We start from the raw sequence: 16810 nt of genomic DNA, 5'->3' as shown, positions 1-16810 counted from the left end.
TATAGGCAAGACCTGTGGCTTGCTTTGACTCAGTAGACTATGGCAAAGGTGACAGGATGTATGTGGTTGCATGATTACATTGCAGGAGGTCATATCCTGTTTCCCCAAAAATAAGACCTAGCTGGACCATCAGGTCTACTGTGTCTTTTTGAGCAAAAAGTAATATAAGACCCGGTATTATATTATAATTATATCATATCATATTATATATTATATAAGATCCAGTCTTACATATTATAGTAAAATAAGACTGAGTATAATATAATATAATATAATATAATATAATATAATATAATATAATAATACCGGATCTTATATTAATTTTTGCTCCAAAAGATGCATTAGAGCTAATGGTCTGGCTAGGTCTTATTTTTGGGGAAACACAGTACCATCTGTCTCTTTCTCTTCCTTGCTGACTATGAGAAGCAAGTGGCTATATTAGGGGCCTCCATGTGGCAAGGAATTGTGGACAGCTTTTAGGAATTGAGAGTGGCCTGCAGCTGACAGCCTGCAAAGACCTCCAGACAACACCCAGCGATGGGGCCCTTTGTCCTACAACTGCTAGGCACTGGATTCTAACAACAGTGGAAGCTTGAAAGTGTTTACAGTAGCTTCTGCCCTTCCTTAGTTAAGACTCTGCCAACTCCTTGACTGTAGCCGTGTGAGATCCCGAAGCAAAGACAGCAGGTAAGCCATGCCCAGAGTCCCACCCCATAGACACAAAATAATATGGGTGTGTTGTGTTAAACCTCTAAAGTTGTGGTAATTTGTTAGGTAACAATAGATAAATACACATACACTGGCCATCAGAATCCAAAGCCCCAGCCGTAGCCTTTTTTGGTTCCTCAGAGTGTGTTAGACTCAAGTCTACCGTCTTCCCCAAACTGTGGGATTATACATTAAAATCTTGAAATGGTCCCATTGCGTTCTGTCTCTCTGAGCTTAGAGATGAGGGTAAATGCTTCCTTGCTTCTCCTGCAGGGGGACGAGGGGCAAAACCACACTTTGTTTTCTTCCAGCAAATTCTCCAGTAAAGTTTTCAAGTGAAATTATTTCTAATGAAATTCTCTTAGTTGGATCTCAGTCTAAATTTCTCTCATAGGCTGGTTGAGAAAACCACTTTTTGGCTCTTTTGTAATTTCTTCTTGGCTCTTTTGTAATTTTTTGGCTCTTTTGTAACTTCTTGGGTAAACGGCATTTCATTTTGTAAACTGGGAGTAACTGTCATCTACTTGGCAGATCAAGAAGGGTGATGGGAATGGTTCCTCCAGGTGCAGGCAATAAGGGGAAGCATTGTCTGTAGAAACTTTTAAAACAAAACTGCCATCTACCTTTATTACCCATGTGTACAGAAATTCTAAACAATATTGATAATAAAATACTCATCAGGGAGGGGAGGATCTTTTATTGGTCTAAATTATAATCTAAAAATGACCTGTTTCTGGGGGAGGTATGTGGGGACAGAGCCAGGAGTGCAGTTTCCAGGCTCTCGGCCTCACATGGAAAAGTGCTTACTTGGGTAGTAAATGGCCATCAACTCTGATTGGATGGCCATCAGCTGTGGCTAGTTGGCCGTCAGCTGTAACCAGTGAGCCATTGACCACTAATATAACTGCCGTGGCAATGCTAGCAGCAAAATGGGGACTAGCAAGAAGATGGTGCTGAGCTAGCAAGAGTGGATTGCAGTTAGCAAGTGAGGTTGGCTGGCAGAGAGAAGTGGACAGCAGGTTGCGGATTCTGTGGCTCCTGCCTCCTGTGTCTCCAACCCAGCCGCCAGTGAGACTATAGTGATATGACTCCCCTACTTATGGCTCCGTGGGTGTTCCTTTTTGGTCTCACCATATCCTGTGTTCTTATGTGGGGAGCAGGACCAGAGACCCTGCGTGACTCCCTGCATGACAAGGTACTTCCAACTGCCCCGTGCTTGGCAGGACACTATGTTATCCATCCTCTTTGGGCCTCAGATGAAACTAAGTGGTCTCTGGCCTACTTAAATACTATTATGTCCAGATCAACAGCTTAGCCTCTAGTGTTTACAGTAGCTTCTGCCCTTCCTCAGGACACCTTGTTGCCATCTGCTGGGCAGTTGTAAAAAGTACACAAATCTGTGGTGGCACAAGTGGAGCTTCTTAGATTTGTGTAGTGTTCCACCTGCACACTCATATGTGCTGGTACTTTGTGTGCGTGTGTGTGTGTGTGTACATACAACTGTGAGAAAGTAGATGGAACATTTAGTATTATCTAAAATGCAGAGAATTAAGATGTAAATTTTCTACATATATTGCTTTTCTTTTTGTTTGGTGTAGCAGGAGTGGCCCCAGAAAGTCACTTAGGTGGGCCTGGGGAGATGGGGGAGAAAAAGGGGGTCAGGGCCCTTGGAAAAAATAAAGACGTCAAGCTACAGAAGGGTTAACTAGCTATATTGTCTAGGAAAACAAGGCAGGGAAAGATACAGGAAGAAAAGGAACCTCATGAGTACTGATGAAGTGACGCTGTGTTGAGTGAGCATTGTTTGATATATATTTTCCCATCCTATTAGCTTGGAGTGCTATTATATTTTTAACTCTCCCTACTTTGCAGACAAACAGAGGAAGACACTGAGAAGTGAAAGAACTTGCCCAAAATCAAAGTTTTTGTGTTTCAGGTTAAAAATGGAGAGGCATCTGGAAGGAAAGTGCGCAGGCATCTGATCCAGTACAACCAAGTGAAAAAATGAGGCTCCCCTCGTAGCAGGAATCCTGGCTTCCCCTTATGGGTTCTTAGGCTGGCAGGTTCTTCTAGGCTGTGGAAAACTGATACTAAGCTGAAGACTCATATCATAGGCTGTAACATTAATGTTATTATTATTTTGCACTTGATTGTGTATTTTTGCCCTACCATGCTAGCACTCTCTTGGGTCACTATTCCACATAAACTGCCACTCACAGTTGATTCTCTCACTCAGCCGATATGTGTGAAGTGCCTGCCACGTGCCGGTACTATGCTAGAGACTAGCGACACCTGATGAGTAAGATATTGTCCTTGTCCTTGAACATGGTATGTAGAGAGCATCGTGCGAGCACAAAGGTGTGAGGGGTCTGTTGAACAAGGGGAAGAACAGGCTTCATTGAACAGGTGACAATTAAAAGGTGCTTTCGAAGAAGAACAGGTGCTGGTGGCCCTCTGTATTCTAGGGAGGGGGATCAGTGTGGGAAGGCCAGGGCGAGAAATTGTTTGGCCTGTGGGGCGACCTGGAAGCAGTTGGTTATGATTCTGTCACACACTGAAAAGTGAGAGAACCAACTGGGAGAGAGACAAGACCCTGGCTGCCCAGGGCTTTGAAGGCGTCCTGGAGGCATCAAGCAGCCACAGAGGAGCTAAGCAGAGTGGTGACTAGGTCCCATTTGTATTTACAAAGGTCCCTGGTATAGTAGGATGTGCAAGGGTAAGGAGAGGTAGACAGGTAAGAAAATGCAAAATAAAAGGACAAAGGATGCAATATTAATATCAGACAGCAAAAGTCTAAGGAAAATTCTTAAATATGACAAAGGTGCTCATTTCTAATGACAATATATTGTCAAAAATCTTTATGACCAAATAACAATGTACCAATAATAAAAATGTTGCCTAGGAATATGAAAAACTGACAAAAACAATAGTCATGAGCATTTTTAACAGATAGCTTGAAATTTTTTGAGAAATGTAAGCAAAAAAGCCAGATGAGTTGAATAATAAAATGATTGAATGAACCAATATTAAGGAAACATGCTTTTTAAGCTCATTTGATATATTGACAATAATTGACCATATATTCATCACAAAGAAAACTGCATTAAATGAAAAAAACAAATCCAGGTCACATTTACTAATCATACTGTAATAAATATGGAAATAGATAGTGGGAAACAAACAAACAAAAGTGGGAAACAAATATTGGTTCCCACAATAAAAAAATGAAGCCCAGTGAAAATGTGTACATATTTAAACTGTCAATAACCAATAACCTGAAGTGAGTAAAATTTTCATATTGCAACAAAAAATGAAAAATACTGTAATTCACTTAACCTGAAGTGTGAAAAACTTGTATGAGGAAAGATACACATTTTTTTATTCAGGAACATAAAAAGAGACTTGACTAAATTTACATATTTCTGGATGTGAATTATTCTACAATGTATTTCAAATGTAAAATACTTCCCAAAAAAGTGCCTTGGGGAACTTGACATTGATTTAAAGTTCATATGGAATGAGTACATCTAGCCAAAAGCATCTTTGAAAAGAGAAATGCTGAAGTAAGGATTGTACTAATAGACATTAAAATAAAATACACATTAAATAATACAAATTGTGTGTTACTGCTGCCTAACTAGAGTGAATGATAAACCAGTGAGAATAGAAATCCCAGACAGCAACCCTGTCTATGTGTGAAAATAGTATATGAAAAATGTTAATAAGTGTCTATTGAATGTATTCTAAATAAATTATTTTCATACCATGGGAAAAAAAGTACAGCTAACTCCATAAAGGATAACACATTAGGCCCTGCCTCATACTACTTATACTATATCCCCAAATAAATAACAGATAACAGATTGAATGAATAATCAAATGTTAAAAAATTAAGACTAGAAAAGATATTTGTTTTCTTCTTGGTTTAGAGTTTGGAAGAATCTCTAACCATATAAATATGTGCTTGATTACCCAGAAATTTATGCACTTTTTAATTAACGTAAAAACCTGATAAACAATTCAAAAGGCAAAGCCAAATTATAACAAGGAATAAATATTTGTAACATCTGTAACAAGCGAGAGAAAGAAAACAAGCAAGAAAACTATAAATGGAGGAAGGACATGATCATGTAATTCAACTCAAAGAAATAGAAATAGCCAGGTGTTTATACATGAAAAACATTGGATTTGAAAGCAAATGACTTGTGTGATCAAATAAATGAAAAGTGATGTGTCCTAAAATGCAAATGAGGGGGGTGGGAAGAAAGGCTCTGGGGTACCCCAAGGGGGAACACGCAAGATGTGATAGTTCCTGGGAAAGAGGAATCGGGGACCCGACATGCAACATTGGGCCTTTTGCAGAATCAGCACGGAGAGGGTTGGAGTCCACATTCCCAGGGGGATTCTTTCAGTAAGCGTATGTGGTATCTGTCATGCAGTCAGTTAGGGGTTGATGGTGAAACCCAGGTCCTGCTGTCTACTGTCTGTGCCCGGTTAGAATGCAGAACAGCTACATCCATGAGCAAGCTGACAGCACGACACTGGTATACGTCCTTCAGGGTTGGAGAAAGGGCCTGATGAGGAAGGCCGAATGAGAGGCTCGAACATCTGAATTTCATATCCCAACATCTTTTGTCCTCATTCTTGTCCTGAAAGCCCAGGCCCAGAAAATTCCAACTCCAGGGTTCTTCTGTACCTGGCATCCAGGATCTTGGTTAACTGGTTCAGAGAAAGTACTGGAGAGGCCTCAGTGCTCAGGCTTGGGACTGACCTGTGACCAGTGGACACAAAGGTGACCAATAAAGATCCAGGCGAAGCTGGTCTCAGCCAGTGTCCCAGGACTGAACCTACACATATGTCATGCAGGGGACCCGGCGGGGTCTCTGCTCCCACTCCCCACATAAGAACGCAGGATATGGTGAGGCCAAAAAGGAACACCCACGGAGCCATAGGTAAGGGAGTCATACCACTATATTCTCTCTGGCGGCACTATACTCTCACTCCCACTGGAGGCTGCATCCACACTGTCTGCAAACCGCCATCCACGCTTGCCAGCCCAGCCGCCATCTTCTTGCTAGCCCCCATTCTTCTTCTCTCTGCTAGCATAGCCACAGCAGTTATATTAGTGGCCAATGGCTCACTGGTTACAGCTGACGGCCAACTAGCCACAGCTGATGGCCATCCCATCACATTGATGGCCATTTACTACCTGAGCCAGCACCTGTCTATGTGAGGCCAAGAGCCTGGAAACTGCTCTCTGGGGCTCTGCCCCCACAACATAGAAAACTGGAGAATCAGAGAATAGCTCTCTACCATGCTCTCATTATTTTCCTTTCCCCAAATCAACACCTTTCAACTTTGGTTTTTGAACACGACTCAGAAGTCACACGGCTTCCACTGAGGGCAAGATCCTGAGGCCTAGCTGTCGGCTGTTTTTGAATGTTTCAGAACTCGTGGATTATGTTCAAAAACCAAGGTACCACTGTACTTTCAGGGCCACTACAACCAGTTTTCTCCTTCAAGAGGCGTTCTGAATTCTGTCTTTTTTTTTTGTATTCATGGAATTTCCTAGTCAGTTTCTCTTGGGTTGCTTTTCTGTAAGCTCAGAAATAGCAATCATCTTTGTTGCCATTTCCCAAGCACCTCCTTATGACATTCATTAATCCTTATGACAGTTCTGCAATTTAGTTAAGTCAGTTTTGCGTATGAGACACAAGAGTGTATATCATTCACAGCCATTCGTGTTAAACCACTGTCTGACCTGTCATGCAGGGTGGTCTGCAGGGTCTCAGCTCCCACTCCCCACATAAGAACACAGGATGTGGTGAGGCCAAAAAGGAACACCCACGGAACCATAGGTAGGGGAGTCATACCATTATAGTTTCACTGGAGGCCCGATTCACACGACGTGCGACCTGCTGTCAGCTTTTCTGCCAACCGACCAAATCTCCTCGACTCCCGTCGACTCCCTCTCGACTCCCACTTGCTAACTGCAATCCGCTCTTGCTAGCGCAGCCGCCATCTTCTTGCTAGCCCCCATTTTTCCTCTCTTTCCTCCCTCTGCTAGCGTAGCCACGGCAGTTATATTAGTGGCCAATGGCTCACTGGTTACAGCTGACGGCCAACTAGCCACAGCTGATGGCCATGCAATCACAGTTGATGGCCATTTACTACCTGAGCCAGCACTTTCCATGTGAGGCCGAGAGCCTGGAAACCACTCCTGGCTCTGTCCCTACAAACCTAAAGAGGATTCAGGTAAATGCTAATGTTTTCAGTTATAATGAACCCACATTCCTACTGCTGGCTGGGTGTTGCACCAAACGATCATAGCTCCTTTTATGCCCTTTGCCTGTTTTTGGCATCTTCATTACCAAGTTTATTCAGTCTGGTATAGATAAGTGTGGCAGGAATAAAGGAGCTTAGAGCCAGCAAACCTAGGTTCAGATCCTGGATCCTGCACTGACCAACCTTTTTGGCCATGTTTCCTGAGGTTAGGCAGTATCCTGAATTAGGCCCTGGGTTGCCCTCTTGTAAGCAAGTGATACACGGATGAATTCAGCGCCCTGTACACACCAATTTTGTGTGTGTGTGTGTGTGTGTGTGTGTGTGTGCTGTAGCAGTGCTAAAGTCATGGAGACACTCACTGAGGAGGCACTCAAGTCACACACGCACACACACACATACACACACTCACACACACTCACAGACACACACACACACACACACACACACACACATAATGTAAAGGTGCTAGGATTGGGCCTTCCCTGAGTGACCCCATATACATGTTATAAATACAGAACATAAGAGCTAGAAGGGACTTGGAGCTCTTCCTACACAACTACACTGAAACATGAGAAAACTGTGGCCCAGAGAAAGAAAGTGATTCGTATGGGTTCTGAAAGTAATGGATTTATAACCCAGTTTCCCTGACTCTCTTTCCTCATCTGCTTCATTTCCTTAACACTGAAGTGATATATTTAATTGACCCACAAGAGGGAGTCAGTGAACAAGAAAATGTGCCCTGAATCCCCACCCCTCACCCCACTGTTTGTGGGAGACTCTCCTGAAAGGCAGACCTAAAACTCTGGTTTTTGTAACAGGTCTGGGTTGGATCTCACCTTACATGGAATTTAGTGGATAAAATAATTAATGCCTCTGAGTCTCGGTTTTCTCATCTGCTAAGTGGAGATACTATTACTTAGAAAGGTGTTTGTAGGGATAGTTGAGATTACATATAAAAAGCTTTGCACAAAGTTGATTCTCAAGATAATAGGTATTAATGACAATGAAAGATATAGTGATAATGTTTTCATTTTAAAGAGCACTTTTTGTGCCCTCAAATTCCTCTATTGTATCAGTAATGCTTTCTGCTCTAAGGTCAACTTTGTTTAATATTAATACTCTTTTGGTTTAGGGTTTGCCTGATATATCTTTTCTCTTTGTTTTACTTTAAGCTTTTTGGTATCCATTAAGATTTGCCTTTTTAAAAATAGTAAGTAGTTAAGTTTTGACTTTTAAAAAATCTGGTCTGAAATCTTTGTCATCGATTACATATACTATACAGAGGGTGCCAAAAAAATGTATACATATTTTAACAAAGGATAACCATGTATTAATATATACCGATAACAAAAGACGGATACAAGTCATGCTTGACTTCTGCAAAGACAAGAGGTGCTCAAAGTGGTTACCATCAGGGTCCAGACACTTCTGATTATGGCGAACTACTGCTTGAGCATAGATAACATCTCTTAAAATGTGTATGCATTTTTTTGGCACCCCCGGTATTTACTCATATATTTGGTATTGAATCTACCATGTTATTATTAGTCTTCCTGGAAGAAATAAAATTCTAATTATTAGAATTTGAAAAATCAAATATACACGCTGTAATTTTTAGGGTTATAAGTAAACACATAATAAAAACTGTGTAATTACCAGACTAATTGAAGGAAGACATATAAAAATAATAATAATAATAATAATAATAATAATAAATACCCGATCATTTGAAAATGATGCAAGAAAGGGGACATAAGAGAATATAGAGCAGTTGCAAAAAAAATGAAAAACATATTTTGTTTCTTCAGTTGTTTGTTTAATTCTGTTTCTCTGTTTTACAGTATTTATTTCCTTTAATGTTTAGTGTCTATTCACACTTTTATTTAGTAATTGTTTTTTGATTCTCAGTGCTTTACTGTAGCTTACATCTGGTGGTTGTGAGGGAGGTGGAGGCACTAAGACAGGTCAAAGGTGAAGGTTGGTTGGGACCTAGGTGGGGGAGAGCACCCTTCTTCTCCAGACCAAGGTGCCCTCCGTGTCTCCATCAGAATCCTAGCTCTACAAAGTGAACTCAGGACTCTCATTTGGAGGCCAATTCCATAATACCCATCTCCCTACTTCTTCTTTTTCTCCTGTTACTTTGAAGGTTTGAAGTTATCCCTGTCTCTGTTCTGCTTCTTACTTAGATATAGCACTCGCATATTATTGCCTGCACCATAATTGTAATTTTTCTCGGATAACAGTTCTCAGACCTTGGGGGTAAACCACATTGTTGTGTGATGCCTGAATGAGGGAGAAAGGGACAGCTGACTCAGCTGTTTCCAACATAATTTTAAAAAAATCAATTACCTAAACAGGTGTCCAAGGCTCTGCACCACCCCCCTGCTATTTATAGTTTTTGACACTGAACTTGGACTCTTCCTGCATTTGATCTTACTATAGTAGTTTTCTTTTATGCTTACTTTGGGGTAGGGTGATTCTCTTCATGCTGCTCTGTCAAGTTTCAAGTTTCTACTAGTTCGATGTTTCCTTAATTCTTCAGAATCACTTGTCAGCTACTGATATCCCTAAACTTTTTGTCATTTCATGCAATATAGAGTGAGAAGGGAGAGTGGCACTTGTCCTTAGTTCAGCATCTCAATGTCTCTTGTGAAATCACCAAACTCTCTGTAGCCTTGGCTTCTGTGATGCCCCGTTTTCCTCGTGTTCCTGCTGCCTTCCTTAGCTCTGTTTTCATATTCCTCTGGGAATGCCTACTTCTGCTAATACTGGTTTTATTGTCTCACAAGGCTTTCATCTTCTCTGCCTTCACTTGCAGCGCTGGGTGATCTCATCGTCCATATATAATAATTGCCTAGATTTATTTCTATAGCTGTGTTCTGACTCCCTAGCTCCTGCCAGTTGCCAGCTCCTAACTGTCAAGCCTATTGGAAGCTCCTGACATAATTCAAACTAAACATGCTCAAAATTTTACTCTTTGTCCCTGTCCACGTCTATTGCTTTTGTGAGTGGCCCTGTCACTCATTCAGTTCCCTAAACCAGAATCTGAGGATCACCCTTTCCTGTTCTTTCTCCTTACCCCATCCATTCTCCCACCCAGCACTGCTGTGTCTACCCCCCAAACACCTTTCTTTTTTTTTTTTTTTTTTCCAAACACCTTTCAAACCTATTCACGTCTCTCTGCCTTCACTAACCATAAGTAACCATTATCTCTCCCCAGGTTGACGGCTGCTTCTTTGAGTGTAACTCCCTGACTTCGGTATTGTTTCTTCCTATTGTTTCTCCTCCACGTGGTAGCCAGGACAATATTTCTGAGATACCTTTTTTTTTTGAGAAGGATATTCCAGAGGATTCCAGACAACATAGTCTGTTGAATTAGGCAAATCTGGGCTTCAATCTCACCCACACTAGCTCAGCTTCAGTCTCATTTTCTATGAAAAGCAAAGTAGGCATCAGTCTAAAGCATATGGACTGACGTATAGTCAATGTTCAATCACATTCATTAACTTGAAGACTTTTTATAAATTCCAGTTACTCAGAATAAACTCCAAAGTCCTTCAAGTGATGTAAGGCTCTGAATTACCTGACGAGTCCTGTTCTAAGCTTCAGCGACTGTGAAGCTCTGTTAGTTTCTCGACTGCACCATGGTCTCTCTAGCCCTTTGGTTTTTCTTCATTCTATTGACTCTGTCTCCATTTGTCTCCTAACTCTTCCTCCGTTTGTCTGTCTCCTGCTCATTCATCAGGTCCCTTGTTAGAGGCCCCCTTCTCCAGGAAGTCTCCTCTGCATCGCCAATGCCGGATTAATGGCTCTTCCTATGAGCTCTCTTAGAATACTCCACTTTACCTTGCAAAGAACTGGATTCTGATGGTTTGTTTACCTGTCTGTATGCCCAGTAGTCTATAAGCTCCTGGGACACAGGGCTCGTGTCTGTCATTTTTCACCATTTTCTCTGCAGCACACAGCACAGTGCTTGGCTCATAGTAATTTTCCTCTAAGAAAACGCTGAATGAATGAGAGCTGAACACCCCTGTGCTTTCCATATAAAGAAACTATTGGTTTCATATTCTAATGGGGAATCTTAGGTTCAGAGAAATAATAAGGTCATGCAATAAATGATTGGAATTGGCTTTGTCTTAGTCAAGGCCAGGCTTTCTCTATCATACCAGCTACCTCTTTGATTTAGAAAGGTGTCACATTAGTTATTGCTATGCCACCAATTTGTTGCCGTTTTACAGAAATTCATCTCCACCGGTGAAATTTCATGTAAATTGTACATTTAAATTGCGTAGAATGGTAACACACAGTTTTCTAGGAAGACAGGGGCAACGTGTGAAAATGTGTAAAGGAGAGTTTCAAATGATTTTTAAATGCCGTTCAATTTGCGTAGATAAAAACCTTTGAGCGGAGTCAGACCCATAGCAAATCCTCAATCACTGATGCCCCCTGATATACACAGTGGTAACCACTAGAATTTTCCTATCAAGACTGTGTGCGATGTCAGAGGGATAGTGGATAGGGGGAGGGGGTTGTCACTGTGTGAGGGATATAAATGATAAACGTCTAACTATTACATTGTTTTGTGCACCTGAAACTGATAAAAAAAAAAGTTTAAAAAAAAAAAAGACTATGTGGCAGTCACTGCTTGTTCACTGCATTTCACAATAGACATCCACACCCACATCAGGGACACAAAATTGTTGCTTCCGACATAAAAAAAAGGAACTAGTTGTATGTCTCACAAATACTCAGAAAGCCTTTGTGATTTAGAAAAACTGCTAGAAGAATGCAGATTTAAACTGAGTTAGGTGTGGAGTGGGGGCAAGTGGTTGTGTCTGGACTGAAGGCGCTTGCCCAGAGTCTCTGGCATTCTGACACACAGGAGACACTGCAGGCTTGAAAAAAGGTAGGTCCAGGGTCATGACTTTCTAGGCTTTGGGCTAATAGTTTTGGTTTTCTCATCCACTGGTTTTAGGATCCCTGGGAGTGGAATGAGAAAGGATGAGGTCACCCTCCCCCCCCCCCCGCCCCCATGGCACAAGCTGGTATTCTGGGCTGGGGTGGGTTAAGTGCACTTTATTTTATTTTATTTTTTTCTTTTTCTTTTTTTTTAATTAAAGTTTATTGGGGTGACAATTGTTAGTCAAGTTACATAGATTTCAGGTGTACAATTCTGTAATACTTTATCTATATCTCACATTGTATGTTCACCACCCAGAGTCAGTTCTCTTTCCATCACCATATATTAGATCACCTTTACCCTCTTCTAGCACCCCCCCCTTGAATGCACCTTTAAATGTTGGTTTTGGGATTTGGGGGCACGATCTTTGCTGCAGAGGATGGGGGTGTGGACAGGTTCCTAAAGACTCGTGTTGGATGCTGGATGAGACTGTGTAGTTACTCTTGTTCTTGAAATCCCCAGGCTGTGAGAAAACCGAGAGCAATATTTCAGTTTGACTAATTATTGCATGGATTCTTTTTTCTTTTTTATTAGTTTCAGGTGTACAAAACAATGTAATAGTTAGACATTTACACCCCTCACAAAGTGATAACCTTCCTCCCCAATCTGTTGCCCCTCTGACATCATATGTATCTATTACAATTCCATTGACTCTATTCCCTATGCTGTACTCCATATCCCATGACTATATATACATATATATATATTAAATTATAGTTAACATACAATATTATGCAGCTCAGCTTCGGGTGTACAGTGCAGTGATTGGGCATCTACAATGTCCCTGAAGTGGGCTCCCTAATAAGACAAGTGCCCATCTGACACCCTACAAAATCTTTACAACAATATTGATTATATTTCCCAAACTGTCTTTCACATCCCCATTGCAATATCATGGTTACCAATTTGTGCTTTCTAATCCCATCACCTTCTCCCTCATCCCCACCCCCCTCCCATCTAGCAACCCTCAGTTTTTTCTCTGTATCTCTGAGACTGTTTCTGATTAGTTTGCTCATTTATTCTTTTCTTTAGATTCCACATATAAGTGAAATCATATGGTATTTATCTTTCTCCATCTGACTTATTTCACTTAGCATAATGTTCTCTAGGTCCATCCATATCATTGCAAATGGTAAGATTTCATTCTTTTTTATGGCCAAGTAATTGTATAAATGTACCACAGTTTCTTAATCCAGTCGTCTACCGATGGGCATTTTGGTGGTTTCCATGTCTTGGCTATTGTGAATAGTGCTGCAATCAACATAGGGGTGCATATTTTTTTTGAATTAGAATTTTGGATTTCTCTGGATAGATACCTAAGAGTAGAATTTCTGGGTTATAAGTTATTGCATGTACTCTTGATGCCCCTTCTTTCATGGTCTTTATTCTCTGTCTCTGACATGTTATTTTTACAATTCAACATTTAAGGAAAGATCTGCCACAGGTAGAATTTGGTGGAGATGTTGTAAGGCAGAAGCAGGACCCCCAGTCTTATGCAGGCCCGAGATAGACTGAGGCCTGACCTAGTTCTCCAGCTCTCTTTGACATCATTCTTGTGACACCCAAGACATAAACTGAAGCTGCTCTTGAGGAAGTCTACTGATGAGAGAGATGCTGTAGATTCTTAACATTCCTGAGATCAGAAAGAAGCTTGAAGACAGTTGTGCCCAATTCATTCTTTCCTCAGATGAGGTAAATGAAACCCAGAAAAGGGGGATAACTTACCCAGAGTCACAATAGTTAGTATAAGAGGTAGGAGTAGAACCCAGGTTTCTCGAATCCTGTCCAGGTCACCATTTCTAAGTTACCATCATCATCCTCCAACAAACCATCCAGGATCAGGCCTCCTTTTGGGCCACTATTTCATTTTAAAAGTTTGATAAAAAAATAGAAGACGTCCCTTCAGACCATCCTACTCATGCTCCCTCCTCATGCTCCCTCCTTGGCAATTGTGACCCATGAGGTGGATAGTGATGTAAAAATAAGGACACAAAAGATTGGTGGTGCTGCTGATCCACAAGGACTCTGGAGCCTGTAGAGGGAGAGGGGGCAGTTTTCTAGGTTCTTCCACATCGATAGCAGGAACGGCAACAACAAAGACAGTGTAGTTGTTGATAGCCCAATGTAAGTCACACGTGACCTCTTCCTCATATCTATCCAATATTTTCTGTTGTTTTGGTTTCCTGGATCTTTGAATATAGAAAAGTTGAGCACTAGAGAGTAAACACAAATTTTTGTCCTGGGGGAATGTACCTTCCCTAGGTAATTAACAACACATGGATTTCTGAGGTATGAAGGTAGGAGGCAGTTATATGACTTTATAGCCAGAGTTCTTTAGAAAGACAGAGCATCAGCCCTTAGTGACCAGGACCTGACATATGTGACCAGAGAACTATGGAAAGACCATAAGAGTCATTTGAAAGCGTTATTTTAATACAGTGTCTGCTCTGGGGAAGCTCACTGTCTTACTAAATATAGAGAAAGAACCACCAGGGATGTCTGATAAGACAGGACCTGTATTTCCTAAATCCTCAGTCTGAAGGTATGTCTGAGAGATCAATGTAAAGGTTTCTTTGCATTAAAGAGAAGTAAACCAAAGCACTCATGCAGTTGGACCAAGAAGAATCTTCGGTAGTTACTTTTGCAACACTTCTGGTCTCTATGATGGAGGAGAGAAATACGTGAAATTTCTTAAACCCTTCCTTACCATCACAGGTTGAGTAACCATGTGTGATGGATGGGGGAGTAGGGGAGTTGTGTCTGAGAGGAAACAGACATCGTGCAATACTGTCAGTGTGGGACAAAATCAAATCCTGAGGTGGTTGGGTGTTGTTTACAGGGTGGCTGTGGGAGGGGCGGCACTTTCTTGGTACTGAATTCAACATGTGCAAATGCCCCTGCATAGGAACGAAATGGTTGCTTTGGAAATGTGGAAATAAGTCAAACGTATTTGTGGCTTCAAAAATAAAAAACGTAGAGATTCAAGGTAAGTTCTGGAAAATAGATGTGGGCTGAAGTAGCAGAGTTCCTCCTATCAACGACAAGCATTATTCTAACTTTATTGTAAGGGTTCTGGAATTCCAAGGAAGGATTTTAAAGAGGAAAGTGACAGAACTGTTTTTGCATTTTAATATGACCACTCTGGCTACAAAGTAGGGAATGAACAGGACATACGGGTCACAAGTGGACACAGGAGAACATTCAGAAGCTATGACAATATTCCTACTAAAAATAACATGATAACTTGGAGGTAGGAAAAGTATCCAGAGTTGAAAAGTGGTTGTGTAGGATCAGAAGAACATGATTGATTGGACATACAAGGAAGATATGGGAAGGCGTCAATAACAAACTACCAGGATTTTTGTAACATGGGCAACTGAGCTAATTGTTAGGCCTTCCACTAAGAAAAACACTCAGAGTTCCACAGCCGTCTGATGGTTCTTGTTACCTTTAGCTTCTGCCACTCTATCTCAGGGACTAACTAAATTGTAGGCCCTCAAATAATCTCCTCTCCATACTTTTCATTGCACCCCATTAATGTTTGAAAAAGAAATGTTGAGGAAGACTGGGTATCTTCCCTTTAGGTCTTCTAATACTCAAAGTGAGAATTCTCCCTTTCCCTCTGGTCCAAGTTGCTTGCTAAGGGAAGATCAAATTAAGGGCTTTATTATAATAACTTTAAATTAAGCTCAGAGGGGCAGGTCTCCCAGGAATTAGAGTGTGAGTTAGATTGAAGGCCAAAAAGAAAGCTACCTATTTTATTCTATCTCTTTGCTCTAAGTTGAGATCTTTGGTTCTGCTCAGGGGGTACTCAAATATACAGTAAAGCCTGAATACACACACTCAACAACAATAAGATGGAGCCTACCTCACAAGCCCAGTTATCATCAGAACAGACTGAAAGATAAAGAGGAGAGCGTCCTGGCCTGCCTCTTCGTAGTCTTACATGTAGCTTATTCCATGAAAATAGAAAACAGTGGACAACCCTGACCTTTCCGATCAACCTTTGAGACAAACTGCAAAAGAAAGGAAGACACACCCACTGACCACATGGCACAATGAATAACCCCTTCTAAGGAATCGTATTAGCCCCTCTTCCCTGTCTCTCCAACTCCCTCAAGACAGGAACAAGTTGGAGCATGAGATGCCAGGAATAAGGACTCTCTCTAGCATGTCTGTGAATGGCAGGGAGCATTAGAGAAAGTTTGTATTTTATATTAAAGCCCAAAAATGGGTAAGTAGCAGTGGTAACAACAATAATAATATGTACTTGGTATTGAAATGCCCTGGTTTAAATGTATTACCTCATCATTAAATTTCCACAAGAGGTAGGCATTACAAAGTTAGAGAAACACGTAATTAAATAACATGAGTAAAGGGTGCACAGCTGGAATTTGAATCTAGGTATCATAATTCCAGACCCCTCTGCTCAAGAGGATCCGTTATACTCATCTGGTGAATGGAAGAAAGATTCCGTTTGCATGTTTATCCATTCATCAGTTGATGGACATTTGGTTTGTTTCCATCTTTGGCTATTACGGGAAATGCTGCTAAGAAAATGTACAAGTTTGGGTGTAGACATATTTTTCAATTCTCTTGAGAGTGGAATTATTGGGTCATATGGTAAGTCTATCTTTAGCATATTGAGGACTGTAAAACTGTTTCCCAAAGTGGCTGCACCAGTTTACTATCTTAACATCAGTGTCTGAGGGTTCATTTCTCCACATCCCCACCACCATTTGTCACTGTCTGCCTGTATTTTTTCCATCCTAGTAGGTATGAAAGGGTTTCTCATTGTGGTTTTGTAATGCAGGGTCTCAGCTCCCGCTCCCCGCACCAGAACGCAGGATATGGTGA

At 41.2% G+C, this 16810-nt stretch overlaps 1 protein-coding gene across 2 annotated transcripts in view; it reads left to right on the top strand.

Moving 5' to 3' along the window:
- Window positions 1-545: 545 nt before the first annotated feature.
- The window catches only part of LOC109459486 (membrane-spanning 4-domains subfamily A member 4A), a 36441-nt gene continuing 20176 nt past the window's right edge, over window positions 546-16810 (top strand). Inside the window, exon 1 of one of the 2 annotated variants that reach the window (XM_074336439.2) lies at window positions 546-687. The gene's annotated coding sequence lies outside the window, so the exon portion shown is untranslated. Of the gene's footprint in view, window positions 688-11709; window positions 11900-16810 lie in introns of those variants that run through there. The other variant, XM_019753982.3, reaches the window with a different exon arrangement.

Source organism: Rhinolophus sinicus, chromosome 14 (genome assembly GCF_057876585.1).
Source record: "Rhinolophus sinicus isolate RSI-liver-muscle chromosome 14, RSI-T2T, whole genome shotgun sequence".
In the NCBI taxonomy this organism is placed as follows: Eukaryota; Metazoa; Chordata; class Mammalia; order Chiroptera; family Rhinolophidae; genus Rhinolophus; species Rhinolophus sinicus.
Note: the sequence above shows the minus strand (reverse complement) of the source record. Positions and strands in the feature narration are given on the sequence as shown.